Here is a 15,212-nt window from a genome sequence, read left to right on the forward strand (position 1 = left end):
ACTGCATGGCAGCGGAGAAGAGTATGGTAGGCGGCATGACTTGTTTTGACCATACTTTATTGTTCCGATTGAGCCATAAGAACCAACAGCAGACCGCCACCGTACCAGTTTCTGACGGGAACAATAATCCCAGCTTCTCCCAGAACTCCCTAAATGAAGAGCAAGAATCTCCCAGTCCTGCAACGCTAGTCAGACCCCAGAAAAGCCGAGCCTGACGACAGCCAACTAAAGCATGAAAGTCGTCCTCCTCTGATTGTAGGCATGTCGGACACAGGTTATTGATCGGAACCTTTCGAGCAGATAAAGCGCACAACGATGGTAAACAGCCAGCCAAAGTTCTCCAAATTAGATTTTTTACCTTGGGCGGAACCTGAAGTGCCCACACCGAATCCCAGTTTACACCGGCATTTGTCAATGAAGAATTATTACCATATTTTTCAGCCCACAGGTGTTTATAGGAACTTTTCACGCAAAACTTGCCTCTCTTTCCCCAGTACCATTCCCACGCATCAGACACCAGACGGAGACTTAGAGGAATCCTCCGTATAAGTTCTATATCCCGATCCACAAAGATCCCATTGATTAATTCCAAGTTCCACTCTCCCAAAGGCTGTCGGATGTTATTCACAGTTTCCACTTCTAGGCCCGGCAGGCGCTCACTTTCGACAAAAGGATGGTCAGGGTCAGGTAGCCAATGGTCTTCCCAGATGTTAATAGACTCCCCTGTCCCAACAACGCGTCTAGCACCAGAAATAACAAGTGACTGTGCAGCATGTATACTTCTCCATATAAAGCTGGGCTGATTGCAAAGATCAGCCTCAAGGAAGGAAGAAGAGGGAAAGTACTTAGCCTTATATACTCGTGCAAGTAATGAATCTAGGTTAGTTAGAATCCTCCAGCCTTGTTTAGCTAGGAGAGCAAGATTAAATAGGTGTAACTTTCGAAAACCCAATCCTCCTAAGCTCTTTGGGGCACACAGTTTCTCCCATGACTTCCAATGCAGGCCTCTCTCCTCAGAACCAGTTCCCCACTAAAATGAGTTCATCATTCTTTCCAAATCATCACACAGAAGTTGAGGTAAGAGGAATAGACTCATAGAATAGGAGGGGAGGGCTTGGATAATAGATTTTAACAGAATCTCCTTACCGGCTCGAGATAACATTTTTTCCTTCCATGATGTGACCCTTGCTCTAACTCTGTCTACAATGTATTGGAACACTTGTGTTTTACTTCTTCCAACTAAAGCTGGGAGACCAAGATATGTTACAGTGCCCAGCCCCATTGGTACTCCAAAAACTGAACTCAAGGTCAAACGGAGACTCGCGCTACAATTTTTGCTGAATGAGATTGAGGATTTGGAGAAGTTTACCTTCTGCCCAGAAGCTGCTTCATATTCGTGCAAACACTCCTGAACCGCTAAGCACTCTTCCTTTGTCGCTTTGAAGAACAAGTAGCTGTCATCTGCAAAGAAGAGATGAGAGATTGACGGGGCTGATTGAACTATCTGGCAACCATGGATCTGACCCTAAGCTTCTAAACTTTGCAAAGATGCTGATAAACCTTCTGCACAAATTAAAAAAAGATAGGGAGAGATAGGATCACCCTGACGTAGACCACGTTGTGGCAGAATTGGTCCAATCACATGATTATTGTGAGTAACATTGTATCTGACCTTTGTAACACTGCATTACTAGAGATATCCACCTGTCAGCAAAGCCTAACCTCTGCATCATTTGTGCCAAAAACGCCCACTCAACCCGATCATAAGCCTTAGCCATATAAAGTTTAAGAGAAACATACCCTTGTTTACCTCGAGTTCTATGCTCCAGGAAATGGTTTACTTCAAACGCAAGCATAATATTGTCCATAATAAGCCGTCTGGGAATGAAAGCGCTCTGTGTAGGCGAGATAATAATATCCAAAACCTTCTTCAACCTATTAGCAACTGTTTTTGCCAAAATCTTGTAGATAACATTGCATAAAGCTATGGGCCTGAGATCTGATACTTTTTCTGGAGAAGATTTCTTTGGGATTAGAACAATATTTGTATCATGAATACTCTCTGGAAACATCCCTTCATTCAACCATTGAATGCATGATTGAATCACATCAGGGCCTACCAAGTCCCAATATTGTTGGTAGAAGCATGGATTAAAGCCATCAGGACCGGGACTTTTATCAGGATGCATTGAGAAAACCGCCCGCTTTATCTCATCTGCAGTATACGGTTGGAGAAGTTCAGCATTTAGTTCTATTGAGATTTTTGACTAAATATTGTTCAAAATAGATTCAGAGCGACACCCTGAAGAAGTGAAGATTTCTGTAAAATAGTCTGAAATTAGAGAAGGTAACCCTGTCTCCCAGTCGACCCAGTTCCCGTCCTCATCTTTCAGTCGCCGAATTTCATTCCTTTTGTGCCTACTGTTAGCAGCAGAGTGAAAAAATTTTGAGTTCTGATCACCAGCTTTGAGCCAAAAGGTCTTGCTTCTGTGCTTCCAATAGGCTTCTTGTTGGAGGAGAAGCTCATCTAGGCGATTCCTAGCAGCCAATAGTGCTTCGACCGCCAGCCTATCAGTATGAGATTTCAGTCTTCTAATTTCTGATCTGAAGCAATGAATTTCTTTCTTAAACCGACTGCGAATGTTGTTTCCCCAAGCTGCAAGTATTTCGCCACATTTTTTATGTTTAACTAGAAGTCCTCTAGCATTTGAATGTTGCCAGGCCAAAGTTATCTGGTCTTTGCAATCAGTTTCTTTTATCCACGCATTTTCGAACCGAAAGCGGCGAGACACAGTATCTGTAGTGTTAATTAGAGACAAGAAGAGTACCGTATGATCACTGCATTGAGCATCTTTATTCAAGACCAATGTCGAACTGAACTGCGAAAACCAACTGTTATTAGCAAGGGCCCGATCAAGTTTCTCTTCTATAGCATTTATTGAACAACGGCCTCTTTCCCACGTGAATGGATAACCCTTCATACTAACTTCTGACAATCCACAATCTGTAACAGCATCACTAAAGCCCCTTAGCAAGGCAGGGAGGTGTCTGTTACCTCCTCTCTTCTCAGATTGAGAGAGCATATCATTAAAGTCCCCAATAATAACCCAGGGATCAGAATTATTCAAGCTAAGACTCCTCAATAATTGCCAAGAATCAGCCCGACGCGACCGTTCGGGGAAGCCATAAAAACTGGTTAATCGATACTCCGGCAAACCTAATAAAGTGACCCTGAAGTCAATGAAATTAGAAGAATAACCAAGCAACTGAACCGAATTAACAGTTCTCTATAAGAGTGCTAAGCCCCCTCCATTATTAATTGGATCAACAAAAAACAGACCTTCAAAGGAAAGCTTTTGTTTCAAAGCTTCCACCTTAAGTCGACTGCATTTAACCTCCATTAGAAAGATGAACTCGGGATGTAAATTGGCAGATAAATCCACCAGCTGACGAACTGTCCGGGCGTTCCCGATCCCCCGGTAGTTCCAGGACAATATACTCATGCTATCTTACGAGTCGGGCTACCACGACTCGCTTCTGGGATATTTTCAAAACCTGCCTACAATCTCTCTGTATTGTTTTCCTCACAATCCATAAGATTTTCTAAGCTTCCTTGTGTATCTTCAGCTAATGATCCTGAGCGCTTGCGTTTCGGGTCAGAAATTTCAACACCAATATCTTCTAGCGTCTGATGGATATACTCCTTGTGTTCAGAAGTTGCCTTACCCTTATATAGTGTCTTAAAACCCGGAGGAACGACTGTAGCAATTTTTGGAATACTAACCTCCCATTCACCTGGACCGGCCCCTAGGGCAAACCCTGAAGTGACACTGTTTGTTTGAGTGAGGTTCTGGAGAGGTCGGCTAAACAGAAACCTTGATTGCTTAGGGACTTGGGAACGACGAGTAGGGGCTCTAAGCCAGAGCCCATATACTCTCTCTACTTTCATCGGATCAGCCACTTGTAATAGAGCGTCACAGAATTTATCTACGTGCCCTATATGTCCACGGACAAAGCAAAAGGTTGGAAGTCGTTCATATTTAAAGTTTACCCAAAAAATATTTCCTCCCTAAACACTTATTTGCATTTTCCTCTTAAGTGGAGCAAGTACATTAATTGAAACACGAATTCGTAGGTAGGTACGAGAGGCCACAGTGAAGTTATTCGGGTCAGCTTCCACAAAAACACCCACATAGTTACCTATACTGACAGCCACCTTTTCAGACATAAAACCGACAGGGAGATCATAAACCTGCATCCAAAAATCAGTGTGAGACAAGTGAATATCCAAAGGATTTTGATCATCCTCTAGCCTTTTTAGCATCGACAATTGTTGTTCAAAAGCCCAAGGTCCACCCTGAATTACCCTATCCCGTTCCCATGGATGGTAGAACTCAAAACAAAAGAATTACAATATATAGGTTAAACAAAAATTGAATTAAACTACAATTAAAATTAAATATTTATATCTACGATACAAAAGAATTACAATCTATGTTAAAATGGTAGCAACATCAATATATTATTCTATAAACTATTACAATCAATACTTTTCTAATGTTGCATATGAAGAAACTTTATCAATTCAATATGTTACATATAAAAAAAATAAAATTCGTAAGAATTAGTCACAAATTCATCTTGATGATAATTATTTTGGTTGATGGAATTTCATGATCACCAAGTATTCGAATTCAATTTTTCATTCTGCTACAATAACCCAATATATCTAATTGAATCAGTTTAAGATGATGATTTCTCCTATTTTCATCTCGTAATATCTCATCAAGACATTCAATCAATTTGTTCTTCATTCTTTCACTATATAGAATATCAGCCATACTCGCAGATATCACTTATTTGACTTCATTAATATTTTCTAATCTATCTATCTATAACTATACTTAAAGCAGGATACTCACTGCTGATGTGTAAAATTTGTAGAATTTTAAGATTTTTAATTACTTTCTCCGAAAATTACACAAACTGCTTCCCCACTAATTCCTCAATCTTCGCCCCCCTCAACCTCTACATCAACTGTTGTTTGCTTTCAAATGCTATGTTTTGAAAAACTGATTCTCACTTTTATCTTTTCTTACCCTAACCCGCTTCTCATCTCCTCCCTCAAAGTACCGTCTTCCTGACTCCTCCCTCTATGTTTGTAGAAAATCGCATACACCCTTCCTCTGTGTTAGACGGTTTCCTCTTCCACAATTTTTTTTATCGATCTTTCACTGGTGAGTATCCTTTTGATATGTCCTTGCTATCTCTTTTTTCAGTGATTTAGGTTTTCATTTTGTTATTGATTCTTTTGGTTTGTTGTAGGTTTCCCTGTTTCTGTGATCCTCTCCCTCTATTCTTTTGTTGCACTGTTAGTTAGTAACAATTATAATGGCTTACTTAACTGATTTTCTTATTTGAAGGTTATTCAACAATGTGATGAGTTTTCTCCAGCCTTAGTCACCCGCCAACTTCTTATGTCATTCTCGAAGTCACCAACTGTTTCCATTTCCCGGTACTATGTATTCCTCTTGCTCTTTTATTCAATATTCAATAATCTTTCTCTTAATCAGTTTCATCATCATATGCAGATATAAGAGGGGATGAAGAAAAATGACGAGATGCTTGATTTATTCCCTTTTCAAATTCTTTAATTTCTGCACATCCTCTTAGTCTTGGTTGTTACAGTAATGTTTTATCTCTCAGACTCTTCTATTTAATTGTCACTTTCCTTCTTCACTTCTTTGTCAATAACTTTATCCAAATTTTAATTTTTCCCATTACTGTGTTTGTTTTTACATCTAGATATTGCTTTATTTGGAATCATCATATTGATTCTTCTTTTATATGAACCTGTTCCTTGAATCATCATTGTCATTGCTGAATTTTTGTTATAATTCTCAAATTCCATTCCTTTTCATATATGGTTTTTTCATTATTGATTTGTGTTTTCTTTGGTTTTCAAAATTACAGCATCAATTATATTGGCAAACCTTATGACTCACTGACTTATGTTTACTTCTAAGTATATATCAGATTTTCTAGATTTGATACTTCATGTTTGTTTGAACGAGGTATATAAATTTATGGAGAAGTCATATGTCAAGTTGTCAACTGAAATGTTTATTTTTTAAATGAAGGGCTTGAAACTCAATTTGCGTGCTAAATTGTAGCTTTATTTTTATCTTATGAAATTGTTATTGTCATGGATTTATTTGCTTGATTAATATTAGTATAACCCTTTATTAATTTGATAATTAAATGGTTGTAAATTCATTTAGTTCCTATTTTGATCTTCTTATTCATTGGTAGGATTAGGTTTTACTTCTCCATTTGTTTTTTGTTTGTGCAATAAAACATTAGGCTAAGTATGATATATTTCTTTGTTGATTGCTCTCTTGATAGGTTCTTTTGGTTGATAAAAAGGGACTGTTTATCTCTCTAAGAGACGAAATGCACACCTGCAAGTGAAATGAGAAAGGACATTTGAAAGAGTGTTGAGGCCAAGGTGGTTGTCATTTACAAGATCCATGAGATATAATTTCCTATATTATTTCACGTTGACTAACTTACTATTAAAGTACAGAATGAATTAAAGCCCAGATAAATATATATTAAATAATGTAAAGCAACTATCCTACTAAAAGTAATTGTTTAGTAAATTATAAATTGTTTAATTTCACGTTGCAGAACGATTCTAATCAAAAGTGAGCTTGAACTAATAATATATGAATGAAGATATGATTATTGACATATATAATGGACAATGACTCCAGAAAGTTTAACATTTTACGTGCTCTTTTTAATCTTGTATTTGGATTACGGTTTGCTTGGGATGGAGGATCGGTGAATTATTATTGAACTTGACTCTTTGATTGTTATTAGGATGATAAATGAGGAGGGGTCAGTCGTCACATATTCTATTGGTTTATTGAACAATGTCGTAAGATGTACATGCAGAGGGGAATAGGGCTGCTGATTGGATGCCAAACTACACGGGACAATTGTTTTTAGATCTTCACGAGTGTGAGGAATTTTCTGTGGGTATCCAGGTTATTTTAGGTTCTGATATCAATGGCACATGTCTTCCCCGGATATACGGGACAATTGTCTTTAGATCTTCACGAGTGTGAAGAATTTTCTGTGGGCATCCAGGTTATTTTAGGTTCTGATATCAATGGCACATGTCTTCCCCAGATGACACGAACCATTATCTAAGGCGTCTGCCTCCCTATTATAAAAAAAACTCATCAAAATTCGTTATGGGGCTGATAAACATTAAGAATAAGAAATGTGAGATTCAAAATGTTATATTTATTGTTTAAAAAAATGTTATATTTAAAGAAAAAGGAAAGATGCATGATCCATTCTAAATAGGTTCGTGAAGAATCCAATGAATTACAAAGATAACAAAATTGGTTAATTTCTTATGATTTTAGATTTTTTTTATTGAGCTTTTTGATATTTTTAATGGATATATATATTAAGATATTAATTTTGAACACCATAATCTTTTTAAATAGAAAAATTAACTTTTGGTCATTTTTTTTTAACACACATTCAACCTCTATTGGACGATCCATTAATGCATGTGATCAGTGGCTAATACAAAATTATATGGTTGGGGGACGATTTTACACGTGGGTTTGCAAAAAAAAAATCTACTAAATCGAACTTGCTCAATTTTTTTTTGTATATATGTGTTTTATAATTTGAATGAGCAATAACCAATTTTTAAGTATTAATATACAATTTTTCAAAATTAAGCTAGATTTCGTTTTATAGTCCTAACATGTAAAAAAAATTGGAATTAGAGAGAGCTGAACATGTAAAAAAAAATTAAAAAATTTGATTTTGGAGGGCTTACCATGCCAAAAAAAATAATAATTTGGATTTAAAGAGGCCTAACAGACAAAAAAACAAATTAGAAATTTGGATTTAGTAAGGCTTAACAGCAAAAAAAACTAGAAATTTGAATTTAGAGATCCCTAACAGACCAAAAAAGTTAGAAATTTGGATCTATAGAAGCCTAACAGACCAAAAAATAGAAATTTGGATTTAGGAAGTACCTAATAGATCGAAAATATTGAAATTTTGAATTTTGGACAAACCTAACACATAATAGCCAATTTATGGTTATGGCGGCCGGAGAGACCAGGTCCCCCAGGTCCCCTGTCTATGCCCCTACATGTGATTCAATTTTCATTTGGAGCAAACGAATTATCAACATGTCATTGTTTTAACATGTCAATTGACATAGATTTTATCACGGAATAATTAACAGTTTTATATACGCTAAATAAAGTTTGAAATGAGCTTAATATGTTAAAATAATAATTGATCAGAATTTAATTTATCCATTTAAAATATTAGGTGCTTAATATGTTAAAAAATTGTAATTAATTGAGTAGAGTTTCAAATATTTTAATGATCCATAAGTATTCCATCCTCAAACTCTATTGCTATAAACCGATGCTTTCCAAAAATTAGTATTATGAATACAATTTCCAATTTATATACTCAATAATACTTTAATAATTTTATATATAGTTACAGTAGATACAAAATTGAGACTTTAGTCCCACATATAAATTAAATTAAAGTAAGTGATAAATCATAAGTATATTGCATTTGAAGGCCTAAAAACTGTTAGGGTGCGTTTGGTATGATGTAATGCAATGTAATGTAATCAAAGTTGTAATATAATCAAACTTGTAATGTAATGGAATGGAATGGTGATTCCATTACCATGTTTGGTTAAAAAATGATGAAATATAATTAGCATTACATTACTTATGTTTGCATAGTTAAATATAATCGCAAAATTTTATTTACATAATTAAAATCAACAAAAAAAACATGAAATCGTGAAATTAGTATATAATTTTTCGTGTTTTCATAGTTTTTTTTTTACATTTTTCTCGTTTTTCGTTTTCCATTTTCACCGTTTTTTTCTATTTTCTCATTTTTCATTTTTTTTTTTGCTTTTTTTTCGTTTTTTTCGTTTTCTAGTTTTTGAGAATGATGAAAAGTGAGATTTGACAAATGAGAGGCTAGATGGAACTTTAAAGATAGAAATTAGGATTACTTGTTGGATGTAATGAGAATTCAATCCATTTTTTTTTTTATGTAATGGGGATTACAATAGTTGTTAAACAAAATTTAATCTATGGATTTCTCATTCCATTACAACAAAATTTTAAAGTGCAACCAAATTATGGTAATGACCCTTCAATGTAATGGGCATTCCATTACAAAGCCCATTACATCTTACCAAACGGGCCCTTAGTGTTAAAATCACATTTGCATAGTTTTGTATTTTTTTTATTAAATCTTATAAACTATACACTTTAAAAAATATTTTGTTGATCATGTTACTGTACTAATATTTTTGCATTAAAATTTTAAATTTTTTATTCTCTACTTATTTTAATTAAATATACCCCGCAACTGGTACACCTAAAAGAATAAAAACACTTAATTTAAAGATGAAAAACTTAAAGTAATTACTTTTTAAAAAAATTAATATATCTCGTGTATTGCACGGGTGTTCACGCTAGTAATTATATATTCTTGAATTTTGTAAGTAAGAAAAACAAACAAAAGAATTGGAAAAAAACGAAGGGACGAAAAAGATAATTAGGAGAGAACCATCTTCCTCTCGGGTTTTTTTTTTGAAAATAAGAGAGAATGTCGAGGCATAAGCGTATAAAGAGGAGAGTGAAAATATTTTTTGCCCATTAATTAAATATTTTATTTTTTGTTAATGAAGTATTAAGTCCATAAATTAATTTTAGTTAAATAGAATTAAATCGCAATTGTAACCACTCAGTACAAAAAAAAAATGTTTTATAATTAATATGTGAAATTAATTATTAATTATATTAATTAGAATATTATGCTCAACATTTGAGAATTTGAAGAGATTCAAATAATAATATTTTCTTAATTAATATTTTTCAATAATTTGTCCTATGATCATATTTCATTTTCATCTGTTAAAAACTCTTGAAATACTAACAATTTTGTACGAACCATAGTATAATAGTTAAAAATTATATAAGCCAATGTTGCAAAAGTAATTATCTCAATATCCATAATTAATGTACATTTTTAGGATTTTTAGCATCAAAATTTATTTTTATTTACCTTGATTTTGAATTCCTATCTAGCATAATCCACATTCTTCAAGAATAAACATCTTATCAAGCGTATTAGACGCTTATAATAATAATAATAATATAACATAATTTATATTGAAATAAACTCCATTGTAAGTATAATATTCCAATATCTCTTTAATATTTTATTTAATATGTCTCAAACTTCAATGAACAACTATCGTGTGAAACTTTATACCTATTTGTACCAAAATGCATAAAAATAAAAAATACAATACATATCAATTAGCTAAACTCAAACTAAAAAAATGAGTGGATTTCAACATGTTCCGAATTAGAAAAATTAATCTAACTTCAATTAAAACTAAAAATTGAGTTCATAAAAAGTCGAAAATCTAAATTTTAGTTAGAATTAACAATCAAAACGATAACACCTTGGAACATATACTAAAAAAATGCAAATATACAAAATCTTTATTTTAGTCATTTTGAAAAATAAATAAATAAAAAAGAAAACATGGATAAGGTAGCGAGAGGTATGGAATCTGGATAACTATAAAAATGGAATTTCATCTCTGAAAGATGAAATTATAACAACAATTGTTTAATAAAAATAAAACAACAGCACAATTGAGAAAGCCAAAAATTGAGTTCATATAAAGCCGAAAATCTAAATTTTAGTTAAGAGTTAGCAATCGAAACGATAACACCTAGCAACATATACTAAAAAAGAATACAAATTTACAAAATCTTTATTTTAGTCATTTTGAAAAAAAAAGACAAATAAAAAAGAAAACATAGATAAGGTAGCGAGGGGTATGGAACCTGGGTAACGACACAAATGGAATTTCATCTTTGAAAAATGAAACTATAACAACTATTGTTTAATAAAAAGAAAACAACAACACAATTGAGAACAGAAATAACTACAACATATGAAAAAAAAATCGAATAATTACCTTGAGAAACATAAGAATTTCTTGTAATTTTTGACACTTTTGTGTTTTCTGGTTTTAGTTGTTTATGCATCTTCTATTTCTGTCGGATTTCTTCAATTGAAGCTATCAGTTTGGAAAAAAAAAGACAAATAAAAAAGAAAATATGGATAAGATAGCGAGAGGTATAGAACATTGGTAACAACATAATTAAGAACAAAATAACTACAACATATGAAAAAAATTGAATATTTACCTTCAGAAATATAATATTATCTATTGTGACCAATGAATATAATGGTGGAATGTTATCTATCATGCTTTATATTGAAGTTTATTTGTGACTTTTGGATTTACTTTGCTTTGTGTTTTTTCATCTTTCCGTAACTCTTGCTTTCTTTTATTATTTTAATTAATAGGATAGTAATTATTTAATATATTATAAATATAAATTTGTTATTTTTAATTAATTAAATATTTTTAATCTGACATCAAAAAAACATCTAAAACACTTCTTTTCATTTCTCTCTGCTTCCGTAATTATATATAGTAAGTATAGATAATAATTTGTAGGATTATAATGATAACTTTTCAAACAACTATGAGTATTTTTTTAAATAAAGATTACCAAAAGTGCTGTGAAGGAAAGAGACAATAAAATATTTATACTATATATAATTGCGGAAGCAGAGAGAAAATGAGAGAAGCGTTTTAGAGGCTTATTTTATGAGTTGTCAAATAATTAAAAATCAAGATTAAAAATGATTTTAATTAATTAAAATTTTATATTTAATAAAATAAAATAATATAATTAAATTTGATGAAAATTTCGAATGAGTTAATGTAGGTAGATGATCAATGAAAATTAAGTGGATATGCATTAATTAATGATAATAAAACATGAAAGTAGATGATAAATGAAAATTCAAGTGGATGTATTAGTTAATAATAATAAAGAATTTGTAAACGCTTGGTGTAGACATTGTTGGATATATATTTTTTTTTCATTTGGAACACAAATTATTGTATTCTCTTTAAATTGAAATCATTTTTATTATAGCAAATCTAATAAAAATAATAAGTAATAATATTCCATGGTTTAAAAAATTGAACATAATAATAATAAAAAAATATTTAATTAATTAAGTAATAATAATAAATTTAATCATATAATAATTCAGGGTAGATGAAAAGATATTGTATTAATTAATTGTATTTAATAGGTATTATTATTACATTAACTGTTATAATTTATTGTACTATATAATGTAAGGAGTTTGTGATTTTTTTTCTTCACAAATTTACATCCCAACAAACTTAAATCTTCAGGTATGGCTATGATAAATTTTGTTAGAGTTATATGATTTTTTTATGAATTGTTTTTTTCTTCACAAACTTAGATCCCCACAAGCTTATTGATAGATGTGAAAATCATTTTGTTCTAACTGGTGAGATATTTGAAATATAGTTTTATGATTTAATTCAGTTTCAATTTAAATATTAATTTCAATTGATTTTACGATGCTAATTTTGCAGATATTGTTGGAAGAATCAAAGCAATAATCTCGATCAATGAAATTGATGTTAGTGAAAAGAAAAAAAAGTAGATCTCGGGCGGATGAATTATGAGTACGATATGTAATTAAATTTTTTGTAATTTAATTTAATTTTCCTTATTTTTATCAAAATAAGTCTATATATTTATACTTGGTTGCTTAATTATAGAGGAAAAATGATTAGAGCCACAATGTGAGGGAAAGTAGCCATAGATTTTGATGGAATGTCAATTTCCACAAAAGATCAACCATTGGTTATTTATTTTAACATCAATGACCGTAAAGAAGTATTTGGGTAAGCACAATTACTAAATAGATACAAATATATATGTATGTAATAAATAAAATATTTTTTAATTGGAGGTCAATATACAGTATCTTCGACTACATCAACCAAGATATATTTGAATTTCAACATTCTCGAAGTCGAAGAAATTATGAACAAGTAAAATTACACTAATAATCAATTATTTTATTGTATCTAAAGTTACTTTCAAACATGACATATTTTGTTCTTTATTTTATATTAGGAGCATGGAGAAGAGAAAGAGCCAAAAGATTCAAATGAAGGAATCAGGTATCAGAAGATGAAAACAATTCAAATGCGAAAAAAAGAGAAGGAATGACATTTCAAAGTCGGCAATAAGCAAACTTAGCTTTTCAATGAAATTATTTTCGTGAGAAGCTTTAAGTTTGGTCTCAACTTTAGGGGATTTCAATTGAATTACTACTTTATAGTTTTAATAAGACAATTTGAAGTTTGTGTTTTTTTTTTTTTTGATGAAAAGTTTGTGTGTTTTTACAATTTAAGTTATTTGGTTTGGTTTCAGTTATCATTTATCATTTACAATTACAATAATATAATTTATGTTTGGGAATTTGTAATTTAATTTTCAAGCACGATAAAAAATGAAAAATTATAATTTCATTTTCAATTTTAGATATTATCATCAATTTTAACGATACTTACAAAAATATTCCTCAATTTTAATGATACTTACAATTTTAAGAATTGCAAGATTTTTTCGAAAAAACATTATATAAGAATGGAAAAAGAAATTGCAAATATGTTAACATGGGCAATAGATTACAACTTCAACAACTTTCAAACAATTATCAAACAATTATAAAGGTATCTTTATAAATTTCGATTATTTTAAAAATAATATTAATATCATTATATGTAAATGATATAAAATTAAAAAAAATTAAACAATCTTAAATAATTGTACAAAAAATTTATCCACCCGCACAACGCGCGGGCATAATACTAGTTATATTTTAGAATTAGGGGTTAAGCCCTTGTTTGGGAGGAGGTTAATGAGAGTAAATGAGAGTAATGGAAGGTTAAGTATTAAGTTAACTTTGTTTGTGAGTTAATTTTTGAGAGTAAATGGAGGTTAATGAGGTTAAATATTTACTCCCTCTAACCTCCAAACTCTAACCTCCAAATTAGGGGTTAATGGGAATAACGTAAACTTTTTTAAAATTTCTTATCTCTGCAGAGTAAATTTAACCTTCCATCTCTTCCATGTTTAAACTTCTAAACAAGGTTAAATATTTAACCCCATTTATATCCTATAAACTTCCAAACAAGTTAATTTTTAACTTTCCATCCCATCAGTTCTCTTGCCTTTCCATTAGCTCTTTTAGCTCTCACATCCATTAACCTCCAAACACCTAAACAAAGGCTAAGTTTTGACCATCGTCACTGGAGATGCTCTAACAAGCCGACTCACAGTTTCAAATTACTTTTCTCTTTCAATCCGATTAACCAAAGATATCCAGAAAGGTGTGAAAAGAGCAGCTGTGAGAAGCGGAAAAACCATCAGAAAAACGACGATCGTTCGTGGAGACCCCTCGTTTCTGGCAAGCAGATCACAGTTACAGGCAGCGATTCATCTTTGATCGATTTAGTCACTCGTCAACTGAACCTCCATCGCCGAAGAGTCCTGACTCCTTCATCAGCATCTGCATCACTAGAGTAGATCAATTTTGGTTTAAGGTACTAATAGTAATCCCTAAATATCTTTGGTTTAGTTATGGTTGCATCATGTGATTTTTGATTTTAGATTTTGCATAAATATGGAGTTAGGGGTTTGAATTCTGTTGACTAAGCAGAAATTCCTGAAGTATAGTTCAGTACTTATCTGTGATATGTGAGGATGAACTTGAAACACAATTAAATCAGTAATATTATTCATTGACAGAGGTTCAATCGATAATTTCGGTGTATTTAGTTTGTTGGCTTAATACATCATCTGGCTTTGAACTTGTCCTTGATTGGCCCCCAATAGCCCTTCAACTGGCTTAAAATGTACCTCAACTTTGCTTAAATGTAGTCAATTTATCACTAGCTGGCAAAAAAGTAAGTTGCACCCGGAAAACGTACCTTGGAAAACGACTAAGGTCAGTGTATGGGGTCTAATATGAGAGAATTTTTTAATCTATTATGTGTATTATGCATGCAACTTACAACCAAGTTATTAATGGACTACACTTTTAACCAAGTTGGGGAAGCTATGTCGATATTTTAAGCAAGCTGAGGAGCTATCGGAACACTTTGAAAGTGCAAGGGGTCAATGAAGTTTTTTGGAAAG

Source organism: Euphorbia lathyris, chromosome 10 (assembly GCF_963576675.1).
Source record: "Euphorbia lathyris chromosome 10, ddEupLath1.1, whole genome shotgun sequence".
NCBI lineage: Eukaryota > Viridiplantae > Streptophyta > Magnoliopsida > Malpighiales > Euphorbiaceae > Euphorbia > Euphorbia lathyris.